The sequence below is a fragment of the Chamaea fasciata genome, unplaced genomic scaffold (genome assembly GCF_029207755.1).
Source record: "Chamaea fasciata isolate MVZ Bird 193981 ecotype frontalis unplaced genomic scaffold, bChaFas1.0.hap1 SCAF_6, whole genome shotgun sequence".
Classification (NCBI taxonomy): domain Eukaryota; kingdom Metazoa; phylum Chordata; class Aves; order Passeriformes; family Sylviidae; genus Chamaea; species Chamaea fasciata.
Genome location: NW_027094091.1, coordinates 35005963 through 35022636, shown reverse-complemented (window position 1 = coordinate 35022636; position 16674 = coordinate 35005963). Strand labels below are relative to the sequence as shown.

The 16674-nt window shown below is 35.9% G+C and overlaps 1 long non-coding RNA gene across 1 annotated transcript in view; it reads left to right on the top strand.

The window, feature by feature from the left end:
* LOC136291160 (uncharacterized) overlaps positions 1-16674 on the top strand; it is an 83950-nt gene that overhangs the window by 11191 nt on the left and 56085 nt on the right. Inside the window, exon 2 of the long non-coding RNA XR_010721441.1 lies at positions 5753-5847. This is a non-coding gene — a long non-coding RNA (uncharacterized lncRNA). The remainder of the gene's footprint in view (positions 1-5752; positions 5848-16674) is intronic.

Here is a 16674-nt window from a genome sequence, read left to right as displayed (position 1 = left end):
AAAACCGGTTTGAGATAAATAAGAGAAATTACTACTCACTGCTGATGAAATGGACCAGATACCTAGTTGTCCCTTTAAGATTGTTTCATGAAATAGTTGTGGTTGCAAACAATTTACAAGCTGCTGAAATGTTTGTATACAAAGAGTAATGCTTTAATATAATTGTTTGGTTCAATTTAAGCAGCCCTTAGGTTTTTCCAGACATGAGAAAGGTGTGAATTAGTGTTGCAAATTCTTGCAACCATGACTGCTTTGGCTTTTCATATAAAAGCTAAAAGCAAAATTTTTCTTGTTCTTCTTTGTAATCTTTAACCCAATTTCTTAGGTAACAAGAAATAAGGTTTCATCCTCCTTCACCCTTTTTTTTTTTTTTTCTCCCTGTGGTATTAAGGTCTTAGCATTCCAAAACAGGAGAAAAGAATGGTTCCTCAGGGTTGGCTCTGTGTGTCTATACCTGAATTTTCCATGTACTTTTTCACTTCTGAAGTATTTTTAATCTATTTGTGGTTTTTTTTTTCATGGTGGTAGCATGAAAAATAGGTAAAAATACAAACCATGTTTTGCAAAAAACAATTTGGGAAACAATATCCTAAGCTTTCTACTGGCAGTGTTTTCCTATGGTGTCCAAGTTTACATTATTTTTCAATAACAAGTCTCTGGCTGATAAATCTGTAGAGAATGGATTTAGGGTATTGTCTGCCACTTATTGTGTATGAAAACAGGAGGAGTCTGTAGTGACAGTGTGCATATTTGAAATAATGGAATGGCTTCTGATTAAAAAGTAAATGGTTACTTTTTTTTAACCACAGGATCTTAACTAATCATCTCTTCTGTAAGGCAAATTCTAGCTTTCTTTGTGTATGCAAGTGTAACTCTTTTAGCCATTTTATAAGCATAATATAAAGTTATTTTCCCCTGATAGTCTGACTTTTAGAAATAGTTCTGTCATTGCTCTTTTTTCTTTTATGCTGGTGACATCTCTGCAAGTTCAAAGTCAATGGTGCTTTAGAGATGTTTCAACTGGAAGCTGCTTCCAGAACTATTTGCAGAACAAGAACTTGAGTTCATGAATGAGTTGAATAATATTTGCTTGATTTGAGGGTGGCCCAAGTACTTGAAAGAGAGATCTATGGGTAGTTACTACACAAAACCATATATTAGCCTTGGCATAAAGTTTGAGATGGAAAAAGTTAAGGGGATTCTTTCTTGCACAGCTTCATATATATTTGCCCAGTTCTTCCTTTTCCATTGCTAGTTATCAAGGTGCCTGCCTATAGGGATGTCTGTTTTCATCTAATATTGTTTTTTTAATTTTCCCTTTATGTTCTCACCCACCTTTTTGCTTATGTTCTCTTCTGTAATTAATTAAAAATTAAGCACATAAATAAAACCAGAAAATATAGTGAACTATGGCGAAATACTTTGCACATAGTTGGATATTTTGGTATGTAAAATTCAACTTGGGGTCGTGTGTGCTACTCATCCTTTCTGCTGGCTTCTCAGTGAGTGGGTGCTGGGTACCCTGAAACTGTCCTTTAGACTTCACATTTCTCCTCCACTTAGTGCTGTGGTTCCTGAACCTTCCCCAGCTAATTCAGAAAGTATGTTTCCATCCTAAAAGTGGGGGGTGTGTCTTTTTAACAATGCTCCTTCACAGTTGCTTTCCTTGCAAGATGCATCTTATTAAAAGTAGGTATTGCAGTGTGTTTGGCACACATATGAAATGCAGTTATATGAAAAAGCATGTGTTAAAGCACTTGTGTTGTCATGTTCTGTACATATAATACTATTAATGGATCAGTTCTATATGTATATTGCACTTTTATACTTGGAAAATGTTTTACAAGTGTTTCAATTGCTTTATGAAATTTGAATTGTGATACAATTATTTCATTAAACTTTGGAAAAGGATTTCATTACTTTTAAATAATTCCATTTTCATATTAAACCATTTTTTCACAAACATATACAGTCAAATATGTTTAAGTTAGGAGTCAGACCTGAGCACTCTTCAGTTGCAGATCAAGTTACTGCATGTGAAATGCAGTCTGGGCATCATAACTGTTAGGATTTGTTTCAGATCTTTGGGCAGTACTTAAGATCTCCTTTTTTTAAATAATTCAGCCTTATTCAGTTGAGTGAGAAAATACATATAAAATCATCTGGATTTCAGTGTTAGGTTTGTAAAATATTTACATCTTGAAAAATCCCCAGATATTCTTGTTTCTTTGTTTTTGTAATCATGTAAGTTAGTGTAGTAGACCTAGATTTGCTCCAAATTTACTTCCTGCAAGTTCCTAATCTAGTTGCGATTTATAAACTGAGCCCTGAAAAACACTTAAGGAATGCAAAGTAGCAGCATTCAGTGCTGGAGACTGTGAGTGTGGGGGTAAAATACTTCCTTTTTTTAATCACTCAAAGGTATGTTTAAAGACTTCCATGACTCAGATATTAGTTGGCATTGGGTTTGGTGTTTGGTAGGATTTACAGGAAGTAAGTGCTGGTGGCTTATTTTTTGCTGATCATATTAGCCATGTCCTTTCCTTGTGTTAGATGTGTTGAGGGGCACTTCTATACAGAATAATACAGATCATCATATGATCTGTTTTCTGCATTGTATACTGGGATAAAAATCACAGTCATGTTGCATGTGCTTATTATAGAAAGCATTCTCTTTGTTTTAATGGTCAATTTTTAGTTTTAAAATACAAACTTTAGTTATGGAATCAACCTTAATGTTAGGAGTTCTGTAACATCTTCACGACCCAAAGCATCTCTGAGTGGCAGAAAAGGAATTTTCTTTCGTTCTTCATTTTCTCTTTTGAATTCTTGGGCAAGTCGTGTTTCAGAGCTGAGAGGACCCCTGAAGATCTTTTCATCCTGAAAAGATTATATCAAAGATTTGCACAAAGCAAAATTGTCTTTCTTCTGTCCCTGAAAGTCTCTGTAGATAGCCTTTGAATAAAAGTGTTAACATTTAAAACTGACATGGATGAACAGAAAGCTGACTAGTACTTGCATGATTACTTGTTTCCTTTATTTTTCTTGTGCATTTCTTTTTTTTTTCAATTGTAGCTAGGGATCTCACATTGCATCCATTTTTTTTTGTTACAAATTGCATAGCTGAATGTGCTTCTCTCTCTTGTAACACTTCAACTTCATTAAAATGGGCTGTATTTCATAACAAATCAAATTTATCTGTTATATTTATTACTGAAATACTCAAAAATTTGCAATTGAGCAGAAAATTTTGTAAGCTAGAGTTTCCATGTTTGTTATCCATTATTTGTATCAACAATCAAGCTGAATAACTAAAAGTTTAACTGGCCTAATAATGAGGGGCAACAGGTTTCACTATTTCAGATTTGACATAGCATAAAACTGCTACCAGAAACCTTAAGATTTAAATTGCTGGTCTTTCATCAGGAAGATGTGTATTGCAGACTTTAGAAATTGCTTTGAAATCCATCTGTCCAACCACCTAAGCATTTGCAAATCTTAATGTGGAAACATTTAATTCCACTTTGTTTCCTGAGGCGACCTCGAACCTTTGGTGGTCACCTGCTAAGCTACTGCCAGGAAATAATTAGGAGATGGTTGGGTGTACAAAGATTTCCCTTGACACAATACTGAGGTTTTCATTATGAAACTTGTTACACAAACATGACATAGCTATCAGTCACTTGTTTTCATTACTAAAGAAAACATCAGTGACCAGAATCCAAAGCTGATATAGTTTGCTGTTGCTATGTAGCTTGACAAATGAATGGATGGAGGTAAGGCAGAAAGACCACTAATTGAAAATACTTTTTTTTTTTCTTTTGTTTTCCCCTAAAGTTAAGCTTCTACTCCTACACTTAAGATAGTTTGGAAACACAAATGAAGTTTGGGTTTGTATAAATAGTCCTTTGCATTTGTTACTGAAATTATTGCTAAAATCTGACCTTACGAACTGAGACAGTTCATAAGGCATTCTAGACTCTGAGACTGGCTCGTGACAACATGAAAACCCAGACCATCCTTTGGGATCTGAGAGTGCATCATCAGAAAATAAAGATACTCAGCATTACTTTTTTAGAGAGGTCTAAAGATATTTACTAAGAAAATTTTACTTCTTCCCACCTAATGCAAAAATCCAGATTTGTCAGTTTTCTTCCCTCCCCAAATAAATCATAAATTTCTTATTAAAAGCAGAACAACAACAAAAAAGATAGAATTCTGACTTTAAAATTTTAATCTAAAAGCTCCCATTTTCAGTTCACTCTAAATTTTAGTTAAAAATTTCAGTTAAAGTAAAGAAAAAACGTTGGACTAAATTGGAATAATTATTTTTCATGAATTTTTATGACTTTGAATTTTGCTGTTAATTTGTAAAAGGAAAACACTTTGAGATAGGAAGTACTTCCACAGAGAGAAAAATTTCACCTTAGCCTCAGTCTAAATTGGGTGACAGCTCTTAATGGGTAGGCCTTAAGTATTAGAGTATTGGAATTGGGATCTCATTTTCTGTGTCGTGGCACTTCACAGTACATGGGAGCATATACACCTGGTCACTGCCTTGCAAGACTTTGGGGCCCAGTTAACAGCTGCCCAAGTTTAGAACTTCAGGATCAATGCACAAGTTTAAAGGGCACCCTAAAACCACTCCTGAATATGGTTGTGTGAGTTACTGAATTCTCACAGACCACAGTTTGGAAGCTGCCTCTAAATATAGCGTCCATTGTTTCTCCTTGCATAGGAGGATGTGAAATAGGCAGAGAAAAATTGAAATCTTTGAAATTTATCTACCTGTAAAATGGCTTAATGACATTTCCTTCCTTTTCTTTAAAGTATTTTGAGATCCCTTGGTGAAAAATGATGCATAAGAACAGAACAGTAATGTTTCTTCATACTTACACCATAAAGAAACCCAACATATTTTGCTCAAATTGTATTAGCTTGAATCTCCCATTGCAAAGATAAAAGAAAGAGAAACATCAGGTTTTTTGTTACAAGTTATTGCTCAGACCTCTCTTTGTAATTATAATCACAAAACCATGGATTAAATATGATTTTCTAGCAAGAATCAAAATGATAAATGCCATGATATAGAAGGTTATTGCATTTATGGTCTAGTGTGAGTTGAATTTCTTTCCAGAAGAGTAGGGGTACTTTATAGCTGGTAGAATCTTACAAAGTCTAGTAATGCTGTAATATGTGATTTTTTGAAGGCAAGGTTTGGTGCCTGACTCGGTTCCATTTTCTTTGTGTCAGCTAGGACTGAAGCAGATAACCAGCTCAGGACGTGATTTATTTAAGAAGACATTGGTTTTTATAACTACTCTAATATGTAAATATGTTTGCATAGTTGCCCTAACACATATTCATAGGACTTATCTTCTGAATGCTAACTTGAATCTCGTTTACTAGTAGAATAAGCACTCCAAAAATATGTGTCTTACAGTCTAGTTAGGAATTAGGATTATTTATACATGTACTGTATCTTTGAAGAGACTTCTTTTAAATACACCTATTAAGACCTGAAAAGCCCTGACTTGGTTTTAAAATTAGTTCCATGTGCTTATGAGAATGGTGGAAACTAAATGTGTTGCTGTTGATATATTTTGATTTTTAAAGCTTTTACAAATGGCAAATCATGTGTGGGTAATACCTGCCCTGCATCATTAAAACTGCAAAAAAATTATGTTTTACTGGGGACTGATCTCCAGAGATCTCTTTCAACCTAAACAATCCTGTGATTTTTATGTTTCAGCATCTTGCAGTGTGGGTGCAATAATAAAATATGTCATCATCAAATTGTGGGATCCCTGAATAATTGAAGGGTAAGGAGAACTCAGGAGGCTCAAGGTAAGGCCAGCCCTGCCTTGATTATTGCCAAGGCATAAATACCATTCCTGTCTACACTAAAGATGCTATTTAACCTGGTGCTGAGAACTTTTAAATAGTGCTTATAGTTCAATTGATAGTACCTGATCCCAAATTCAGTTTTGCTTTTACAAAGTTTTGTGGTGCAAGCTTGTTTGTATTTGTGCTGAACTGCTTGAAATGAAAATTGAAATTTGCAGTTTAAGTGAAAATTAGAGCAGAAGTAGTTACATGCTCAATATTTTCTGCCTCTGGCTGGTTGAGCTGTCCTAATTTGGACTGCAATACTCTGAATCTTTTTTTTTTTTTTTTTTAATTTTAGTGGATACAGACTCCTTTGAAGCACATCAGGTTCTTGTGGCAGAAGTGAAAATTGTAGTTACTCCAAGAGATTTCTGTTTCCTGTCTGTGTTGGTGTACTTACTGTGATTTTAAATTCAGGTTGGGTTTGGAAATTAGTTACTATAAGTGACCTTGTCTATCCCTTGTCTAGCTGTCTTAATCTCTTCCCTTATGACACCAGCCACTTTATCAACCTGAAGAGATGGGGGATGACTTGTGGTCTGAATTTGTGTGTAAAGCAGCTGTTCTTTCACTTTTTTGGCCACTTTGTAGTCTGCATCAGTCCTATAGTCTATTTAAAGTCAATTCCCTCTTTGCTGCTAGATCTTCCCTCCTAGATGTTGCTATGATGAGAAATACTGGGGAGTCATAGAGGCTTATCATGAAGGAAGGAGGTTGGTCTGATGGTGCCAAAGTCTAACATAAAATTTAGCCAGTTAAAATTCTTAAGATCTTTTGTGTATGTGCCAAATAAATAAGTTCTTGGAAATCCATACAGCAGTCTTAAGAGTGACTTGCAGTCAGAGCAAGGTGAGGTGGTTTTTAGGGGCAGAACTGCCATCGTTATGCAGGGGCTCTTGCTTGGAACTGCTAATTGCATCAGCTTTTCCCCCCGCATACTTAGTGCATGTTAAGGGAAGTCAGGGAAGAATCTTGAATCTTCCAGTATTGTCACACAGCAACCGATGAAGGAAACAATGTGGTCTGTGTAACACTTTTAGAGACCTGAATATAGGCAAGCATACCAACATCAGGAGGTTCTGGGGATGTACTGTCAAGTCCTCTCTGCCACATACTTTACTTCATGCAGCCATGAATCTGTGCAGGAGCAAAGAGGTAGTTTCCAGTTTCAGTAGATTCATTAAATATTTTGATATTTGTGTCTATGAAACAAATGTATTGTATCATCAGTGCCTGCAACATGATTATCAAATGCACTGTTCATACATTTGAATAATTTTCTGGAAAACTTACAGAAGAGACTATAGTTGTAGTTGTTGTTGTCTTTGGTGTTAAATAATTTACTTTTATAACATGTTATCTATCAGTGTAAATTTGCATTATTTTCTAATTTTTTCCATAATTTTACCTGGAAAACTGATGATCAAGTAGCCTGGCGCTCTAAACATGGCATGCCTGTGTTGTTAGGTGAGTCTTCTCTATGCAGCTGTTCCTCAGTGAGTTTTTGTGTCTTGAATAAAAAACTATTTCATTACCTTGTTTCCAAAGTAAGTAAAAGACAAAGGTTTTTATTTCTCATTCCAACTGAGGATTATATTTTCTGTTTGTATTAACTCATTACCAGAGTCTAGAGAAGGCTAATGCTGTCCTGTGTGTGCCACTAGGAGCAAGCAGAAAAAAATTAAACTGCAAAGGAAAATTTCCAGCACTAATTTGGTCAAGTGTATGTTAGTATTGGGAAAAGTGCATGAAAATGACAGCATCTGAACAGGGCTTTAGTTTTAACTTGGATTTTTGGGGCTGAAGTTTAACATTCTTTGCTATATTACTTTAAAATTTATACATTTGCTATTAAGATTTTTTTTTAAAAAAATCTTAGTTTGGTTTAGAATTTGTAAAATCATTTTCTGAATCTTCATCCTGCAAACCAAGCTTACTGCTTTTTAAAAAACAAATGAACAAACAACAGTGAAGCACCAGTTGTCTGAATGCTTGCAATTCACAACAATAATGTTACTCACTTTAGCAGTAATGAAGTATTTTTTAACTTTTTTTTAAAAATTATTTTATTTTACCTGTAAAGTATATATTTGATATGGAAAAACTTTCCGAAAATATAAACATCTTCAAGATGTCTAGGACAGTTCTAAAAATTTTTGTACAAGCAAAGTTTACTGATCCTTTTTATATCTGCAACAGAAGATGACTTGCCCATATGCTTTCAACTGATAAGAACAAATATTTCATATATATATACTTTTCTTTTAATGTCTGTAGTTTTTCTGTTCAGAATACTGCTGCCCACAGAAAAGTACACTTTCTCATGCTTGCTTAATCACTTTAATATAGTTAAGGTGCAGCCTTCAGTGATTAGCATGGTATTTCTCGTTTCCTAGAGACCAAGTGCTAAGTCTATTAGACATTTCCTGCTATTCTTTTGAATTGTAAATACTATTCTTGTAAATTGAAAAGGCCAGTGTAGGGAGATATTCATGCAATTTCCTATCTATTAAAGATGTAGCTTTGAGAATGGAGAAATAATAAAATGCAATTTTTCATAGAAATTAAGGCACACTAAAGATGGAATTCACTCTTGAGCATTTACAGGGATCAAATATTTGGAATGCGAGCACCAGTAATTTTCCTTTTCTCATCATCTGTTTGAAGAAAATATCAGCACATAACTAAAGCAAATGGTGAAATTCTGATCTCTGTGATACTGGAGGAAAGTTTGTACTAACCTCTTTTAGCATAAATGAAATTGTTCACTGGCATCAGTGAGCTCAGAATTTGGACTCCTGCTTTATCTTTTTAGAAAGTGCTTCAGTATACAAATGCAGATGTTGTAATTCTTAAATTAAGTGATTTGGCTTGCACTTGGAATAGCAGCCAGTAGGAACACAGAGAGCTTACAATATACACAGAGCAGTGTACACTGTTTGTAAGAATTCATGTTTATAGCCGGATACAGCTGATTTTGGGACAGGAGAGAATGGAGGAAAAATGAAGAGGAGGTGGAAAGAGAAAAACGTTCAGGGAGGGGGTGAGGTGGGAGAATGAAATCACCCAATCTAGTGAATGTTAGCATGCTGTGTCAGCCTAAGGAGGAAGAGGACCACCCATGGGGAGCACAAGTGAGCCTAACCTTTTCTAAAAATTCTGGCTGCCTTTGAAATGCACCATTCTATAAAGCAGCTGCAGCAAGGTTTTAACCAGACCCAAGTGCAGGTGTAAACTTCATGCTATCCAGACTTCAAATGCATCCTGTCAGCTGTGTTTGTATCTGTTTATTTAGAACACATGATGTGCATTTGACTTGGTTAACTTTACTGGTGTAAGAGAGCTCAGACTTGCAAGGTCCTCCTGCATTTCAAGAGGGCAGGTGGTAGCTGTGTTATTTCTTTGTTTAAGGATTCTGACAAGAAAGAATGGAATTTCATTACAGTTTAGATTGTGCAGAAATAGTTTCTGAATATAGCAATATTTTCTGAATTTACCTGCTTCTTGAACATGTAGCCTCAGATACTTTGACATGAATGTTTACAGCATCTGGTGTGATTTTTTTTCTTTTGTCTGGCTTGACTTTTAAAGTCATTCCCTTTTCTAGGCAGAGTTCGAACCCTTTACATCTTTATACCTTTGTGGCTGAGTCTCCTGCAGAGACTACAGGAATCTAAATCAACTTCAGACAGTTTGCTGAGAAGCTTTTAGGCAAAGTACATGTTCTGGCTACATGGTACGGGGAGTACGGCTAAGCACAGAGGGGCACGTCGGTATTGTACTCACCTCTTACTTTCTTGCAGACAGAGAGTATTTGTTGTAATAATTTCTAAACAACTCACTTTAGTCAAGATCCTTTTCTGTTGCCTGTGGTTTTTTACCTGACTTGGAATCAAAAGAAGTTAGAATAGCAACAGCACCCAGGATTGTTTGCATCAATTTTGTCCCTAAAAAAAAAAAAAAAAAAAAAAAAGAGTAATGACAGCATTGTTCTTCCTCATGCACAAGAGCACAAGAATTCAGCTCATATTGCACCTTTGGCTTCTAGGCAGTCCTTAAGAAAGTGTAGGGCAATGCTTGTGCTGCAGTAAAGAAAACTTGCAGGTGCAGCTGTGTTTTCCTTTCAGGGGTTTTGACTGTGAAAGCAACTCCATTCTTTCTCTTACTCACAATGGGTGTGCTTTGTTCTTAGAAATAAATGTTGTCCAGTTTACAGAGTAAGAATGTTGTTTTCTTTTTTCCAGAGGCTAGCTGTGAGGCCTGGTTCAATGACGTCAATAGTTCTGTCTTCAAAAGCTCTTCCGTTGCTGGAAGTGGTGGAATGGTGTCTTCTTATAGCTCCCCTCTGCTGTGGAGAGAGAGGGGCTGGGAAGGGGAAGGCATTCAAATGGGATCACTTTTTTCATTGACAGAAGTACTTTCATGTGTGACTGGTAAAAGCCAAATATATATACACATATATATTCAGACTTCTTCATTTGTGCAACATGGCACACTTTAAAATAATGTGCTCTGCACTTGTTTTTCATGCACTGAATAGTAAGTGATAAGTAAGTATGGGCTACAGTCTGGAATTTTAGAAAGTAGGCAAGGCATACAAAAAGAGAAAAATGTTTTTACTGTGTTTTGTCCTGCATGAAAATTCTAGTGTGTGTGTGCATGCACACACGTGTTTTACAGCTGAATTATCGGGATTATTACTTTACTTGAAAGTAGATGAGTTTTCATCCGGGGGTTTTGTAGCAGGGAGAGTAAAGTAAGACATAGAAGAGTTCTTGCCAAAGACATCTTGACAAACAGGAGTTGGAGGTACTGCAACTAAACCAACATCTTAATTCCCCTATTTTTGTTTATAAAAAAGATTATTATACATCACAACTGGTATACTATGAGTGTTCTTTTATAAAACAGTTCTTTTGTAGTAAAAAGTCATACAGTTTGTACTAAGTAACATGAAATTGAAAAATAGTAATACTTGCATCAGTACCAAGGTTAAAAGAAACAAACTAACAAATTACCAGTCGAATATTGTGATTTGTTATGCCTCACCCCTTGAGCTATCTGTAAACAGTTTTTATTTTAAAAATTTGTGTAGTCTGAAAGGTAGGCTGACTAAGTTCACTCAAGAAAAATCAAAGGCAAAGATGGCTTCCTCTGGCTCAGGGAGTTACTAAGTTTCAAGTTATCTGGAGACTGGGAGAGTATTCAGAAAAAAATATCACTATATACTTGCTTTATTTATTTGCTTTTCCCAGTCATGTTGCTCATTCTGGAGAAAGGGGGGTGTTTGACTAGATGTTCCTTTGGCCTGTGCTTTTTTTTCTCATGGACTTGGATGGAAAACTCAGGTAAATCAACAAGGAGTTCTGGGTTTTCTGGCTACAGCCTGAAGCTGTCTACTTTTGCAAGTTTAACAGAAAATGTTATGACTCTGGAAGTAACAATAGAGCACTTTTATTATGGCATGTTGAAAAAAGTGGATGAATAAACACTTTTGTAGACTGTGTGTTCTTGTAAATGTTTGGGGCCGTATTTGAAGTGGAAAATACAGTCTCAGTTGCTTGCAATAAATCTAGTTCTAATAAATCAGTGCTCTGAGTGACACATAATTAAAAATTAGAGCAACTGTAAGTCAGCTAGCACGGACTGCTTCTCAACTTTTGCAGAGTAAAGGCATCTAGTTTTTTCCCTCCTCTTTTTCTCACAAAAACCTCTTTAATTTTTTCTTTATTTATTTATTTGCAATGAGTGGGTTGTAGGGTTACTTGTCAGTAAGTCTTACAGAAAGTGAAAAACTAAACAAAATCGAATAATTTCTGTAGAAAACCAGAATAGTTTGTTTCCCCATTTAAAAAATAATCCTATGCTTTCTTTTTTTTCATACCATGCCTTTGGAAGACTTTTCACTTTCTGGCACCAGATGTGTGTTCACAGCAACTATGTTTTGTATTACCATCCTGCACTGGAATATCCTGATGTTTTTTCTTTTTCTTTTCCCATAGATGCCAGCCAAGACATGCTGGCAGTAGAAGAACTATTATTACATGAAAATTATCAGCTATTGTGTGCTTCACAGATATTTTTTCTGCCTGATAATAACCTCTTTCTGTAGGTGTGTGCCTATTGAGGAATCATTCACATACCTGATCTAGCTCAGAGATCTCTACTAAGACTTGTGTGACTCCAGCTCCATGCTGACCCTAATAATGGCCACAAAGTTGCCATTTGTGTAATAAAGAGTTTGAATGGGATGGCATTGGGTGTTGGTGTCTGTCTTCTGAAAGTGGGAAGCTAAGCTAAGTAGCTTGTAAGCAATTGTGGAAGATGATTAAGACAATGACCTACAGTACTAGGTCTTGACAAGTATGAAATAAAAGTTGCATAAGTTGTTGAAATGATGGTATTCTAATATCCTTTCATGAAGATAGTTGTTCAGATAATGCATGTATGCTTTTCCCCCTCTATTTTTCCAGCAAATGAGTGATATCTTTTCTGTAAAAGGGCAAAAAATACAGTATAAAATGGATATAGAACTAAGATGGTTAAATGAAGATAATATATAAGATAACTGATCATCTAGACAGAGAAATGGCAAATAATGACAAATTCCTTCCATAGGAATGACTGAATTGTTTCTGATAAGAGGTTAAGTGATAATTAAGTAAATCTAGGTGAGACAGAATCACAGAAGAAAGCCAGTGAAGCTGAGATATTTCCATTCTAGTAAGAAGGGAATCGAGTGGGAGAGGAGGTTTAGCCACCTCCAGCTGAAGATGAATTATATGTACATTCGGCTGCCATGGTATAATTTAATGAATTGATATTTTTACTTAGAGTTCTCCATAAAATCATGCCATAAGAACTGTTGAGATATAGATTTTTCTGCCCAAGTCTACTTTGAAATCAAAATGCCTTGAGTATACAGTATACCCATCTCTGTCCCTAACATTCTTATCTCCATTCGGATGTAATTTTGTCATACCTATTCCTGCTCAATTTTTTTTTTTTTTTAAAAAAGTGTCCAATTTTATGCTTTAAGCAAGCTGATGCTTCTAGTGCTAAGCTGAAGTGGAACAGCCTAATTCCTTAAATGGGTACTTAAAAAATTTATAGGTAATGATTGAATAAAGCAAAATCCCTTTCGTTATTTGCTCCTTGATAATTGTGGGGAAAGACCTAGAGAAAAGTGATGAATGACATTCTCATGCCTGACTTTTGCAGCAAAAAAGGATGAAATCATGGAATTCTGTTTTGTTGCAGCTCACTGGAGTCTTGCTACTGATCTTGTCTGAGCCTCACTCCCATTTCCTGTGGGTTGCACCCTGGGCTAGGAGGCAAATTGAAGGTGTTGAGCAGAAAGGGCTATATAACTTAATGATTTTGGTATCTGAGTTATGTGACAGGCCTTGGAGTTGGCTGCAGAAGCTTAAGGACAGTAAAAGCCTTTGTGCTGACCTGAGGCCTGCTTGCATTTATGGCTTGGTATTTTAATTGCCACAGCTCTGTGTTTTTAGAAGCCTGATAGGAAATGTTGCAAATTTGTTCTAGTGTGTATATCAGTAGTTATCCTTGCTGGTAAGCAGATTTACCACTTTATTTGATATGTTTAGTTGTATCAAATTTATCTAATCCAAAACCTTCTCATGAAAGAAAAGGGCAGGTCTACATAAAAGAAGAGCATCGGCATCTAGCAATTATGCTGTTCTGTATTCATTACTTAGGGTTTCAAGGCTCATACAAGGTTACTTAATTTCTAAAGATTTTCATTTCTTAGGAAAACAAAAGCATATTTTAGTGGTCTTGTAGCTGTAATGGATTTGAATTTTCTGCATTACCATGGTTATGGTTTCTGGTTGTGATTAAAGCACTGATACATTCAGCAGCTCACGTACATTAGTCCTTTCTGTTAGCTTGGCTAGACTGATGTGTCCTTCCTGCTGCTGTCTGCCTTCTCAGCTTGATGTAGAACCTGCTCAGTTTTCTGTCAGGAGCCAGCTGTGCTTGGCACATGTTCTCTGTTATATTTAGGAAATTGGAAGAAACCTGATACACAGTTGATCAGAAGTGGTTGCTTGTAATGTTAAGGACAGTAATAGCCAAAACCAGTTTACTTTCAGGACTTTTTTTTCCTGAAAAATCTGAGTTGTATTGACAAATTGTTTTGTTTTGTTTTTTTCAAGGAAATAAAATTTTAAATTTTATTGACTGTGATACAGCTTTGCTTTTCTTACTTTGACAAAGCCAAGGTTCTTTCCCCAAACCTGTTATAAGTTGAAGAGCAGGTCAGATCTTGCCAGAATGGCATTATGGCTGGTTTCAACTGTCTCAGGGGCTTTCAGATTTCAATGCCTGTTATATTGCCACTAATGTTTTCCCCCTTTGTTCTGCATATATATTTGGGCACTGCTTTGGGATGAAAGACCATGAAGAATAAACTCTCTCTGATATCTGCAGAAGGTAGGAGTTGTAACTGGAGGTTACTGGTGGGACAGGAGGTTTGTATTGTGTCCTCTTTTCCTGCTACCAGTCATTAACTTTTTATAGGCTTTAAATTTTGAAATAAAAATGACTGCACATTATAAGAACTTCCTTTGATGAAGTATACAAATGTCATTGGAAACAAAGTGAACTAATCCTGTGGCTGATTTAGATTAAACATTCCACTGGAGTAGCTTTATGTTAGGACTTGATACATTTGCATCACAGCTCTTAACTGCCATTTTAACTAATTTTCCTATTAACAAGACCCAAATGATAGCTCCCAGGCCAGCCTTCATAAAAGGCCTGAGATGAGCCTACTTAAGTGTGCTAACTTTAGAAGAGCTGTTTTTCTTAAATGACCTTATTCTTGTAGGTATATCAATAATGAAATAGTTTTTGAAAGAACTTGTAACTAAATTTCAAACAATGTGGGAGGTCCTGCTCTAGCCCAATATTCTATGACTGATACTATGAATATTCAGACAAACATACTGTCAAGTCTATTTTTTAAACTCATGCTTTTTAAATTCTTGTTGTAGTTAACACACCTTCCGTTCATTCTTAGTATTTGTGTGGAGTCTCATGGGATGAAATTAACTTTCTTCATGCAGCCCATTTGGTGCTGTGTTCTAGATTGTGACCAAAACTGTGCTGATATCACCAATATTTTCACTAGGGCTTATTCATGCATAAAATGAGAAGACCTGCTCTACTTCCCACCTTGTCTCTACAGGGAGTAGGTTGAGGGTGGGCAAGAAGCTGGGAGGGAGCAGCGCTGGGACAGCTGATTTGAACTGGCCAAAGAGCTATTCCATGCCATATGACATCATGCTCAGCAACAAAATTGGCAGCAGATAGCTCTTCCAAGGTAACCTTCGCTGTAGGACTGGCTGGACAGCAGGTCTGCCTGTGGGAGGTGGTGAGTGATTGCCTTTGCATCACTTGGAGCTTTTTTTTATTAGGTTTTGGTTTCCTTTACTTTTTAAACTGCCTTTTTCTTCACCCATGAGTTTTCCTCACTTTTTCCAACTCTCTCCCCATCCCACTGGAGCAAGTAATCAAACAACTGGATAGGAGTTCAGCTGCTGGCTGGGGTCAACCCACCAGAGTAAATGTCAATTAAAAGCTTCTACATTCTGTTTTTGTAAGAATGCTAGAATTTTGATGTTATATTGTAGCTTAAAATTTGTAGATTTATGATCTTTGTACAGAGGGAGAATGACCCCAAGTATAGAAATTAATGTAAGCCCTCTTTTCTTGTGCCAAATCTGAATTCCCTCGATATGGGAAATTTCTTTAAGTGGGTAGACAGAAGTAGTGTCAGCTGCAAAAACATTGAAAGCTTTTGAACAAACTGGTGATCTCCCCAGAAACTTCACTATGTTTAGGTGAAAATTTTTATTTGCCAACTGAAATAAACATAGGGTATACTTCATTTCCTATTTAATGAATATACATACACAAAAGCCAAGATGAATTCTGTCAGTCGGTTTGGATTTAGTGTAAAACAATCATGGGCACCAAAACAGTCATAGTGACTGTGCTTTCACATTATATGAAGTTAATTCAAACACTTTCAAGCTTTGGAACAAAGTAATCTTGAATGAGAGGTGTTTGAAATACTAGTCCAAATTTATTCTTGGTTCCTGATCTCTCTGCTGCAGTGTTCAGAGGAAAATGTAATTTAATAAGAAAAATGGGTGATTGTAGAGGTGAGCAGTAGCTTTGGGGGGACCTCCAGAGAATTCAGGTTAGAGCAGAACCTTCTGAACTGCAGTATGTATATCTTTAAATCTATTGAAGTGTGGCAAGAGTGTCAGCTATTAATGCTGGTAGTTGGTGCAAATGTAACTGCTGCTGCTACTGCCAGAATAGTTTTATCAACTTCTGAATGGGTAATTAAGATTAAAAAATACAGTCATTAAAGACTGCTGGGCAAATTAAATGGTAGAGAGATCTGTGAGGACAAGAGGCATTAAAACCAAAGAGATAAAAGCTACCATTCCAGAAACATAAAACTAATTAGTGGGGTTTTTTTCTGTAAGTAACTTACAGGAGGGGTTCTCAGAAAAAGTAAACAAACTTGTAAAAATTAAAGACAAAAAAATTTGTTATAATTGTCAAAAAAATAAAGAGTTAATGTGCGTATTCTCTATCAAAATTTTTCTATTTGCAAAAGAAAATTGATTTAATCAAAGGAATAATTTCACCTGTGAAAAATGTGCATCAGAAAAGTCTTCACATGTGGTGCATGTAACTGTTACATTGAGGTTATTCATTGTGCACACTTACCTGCAGGCACAG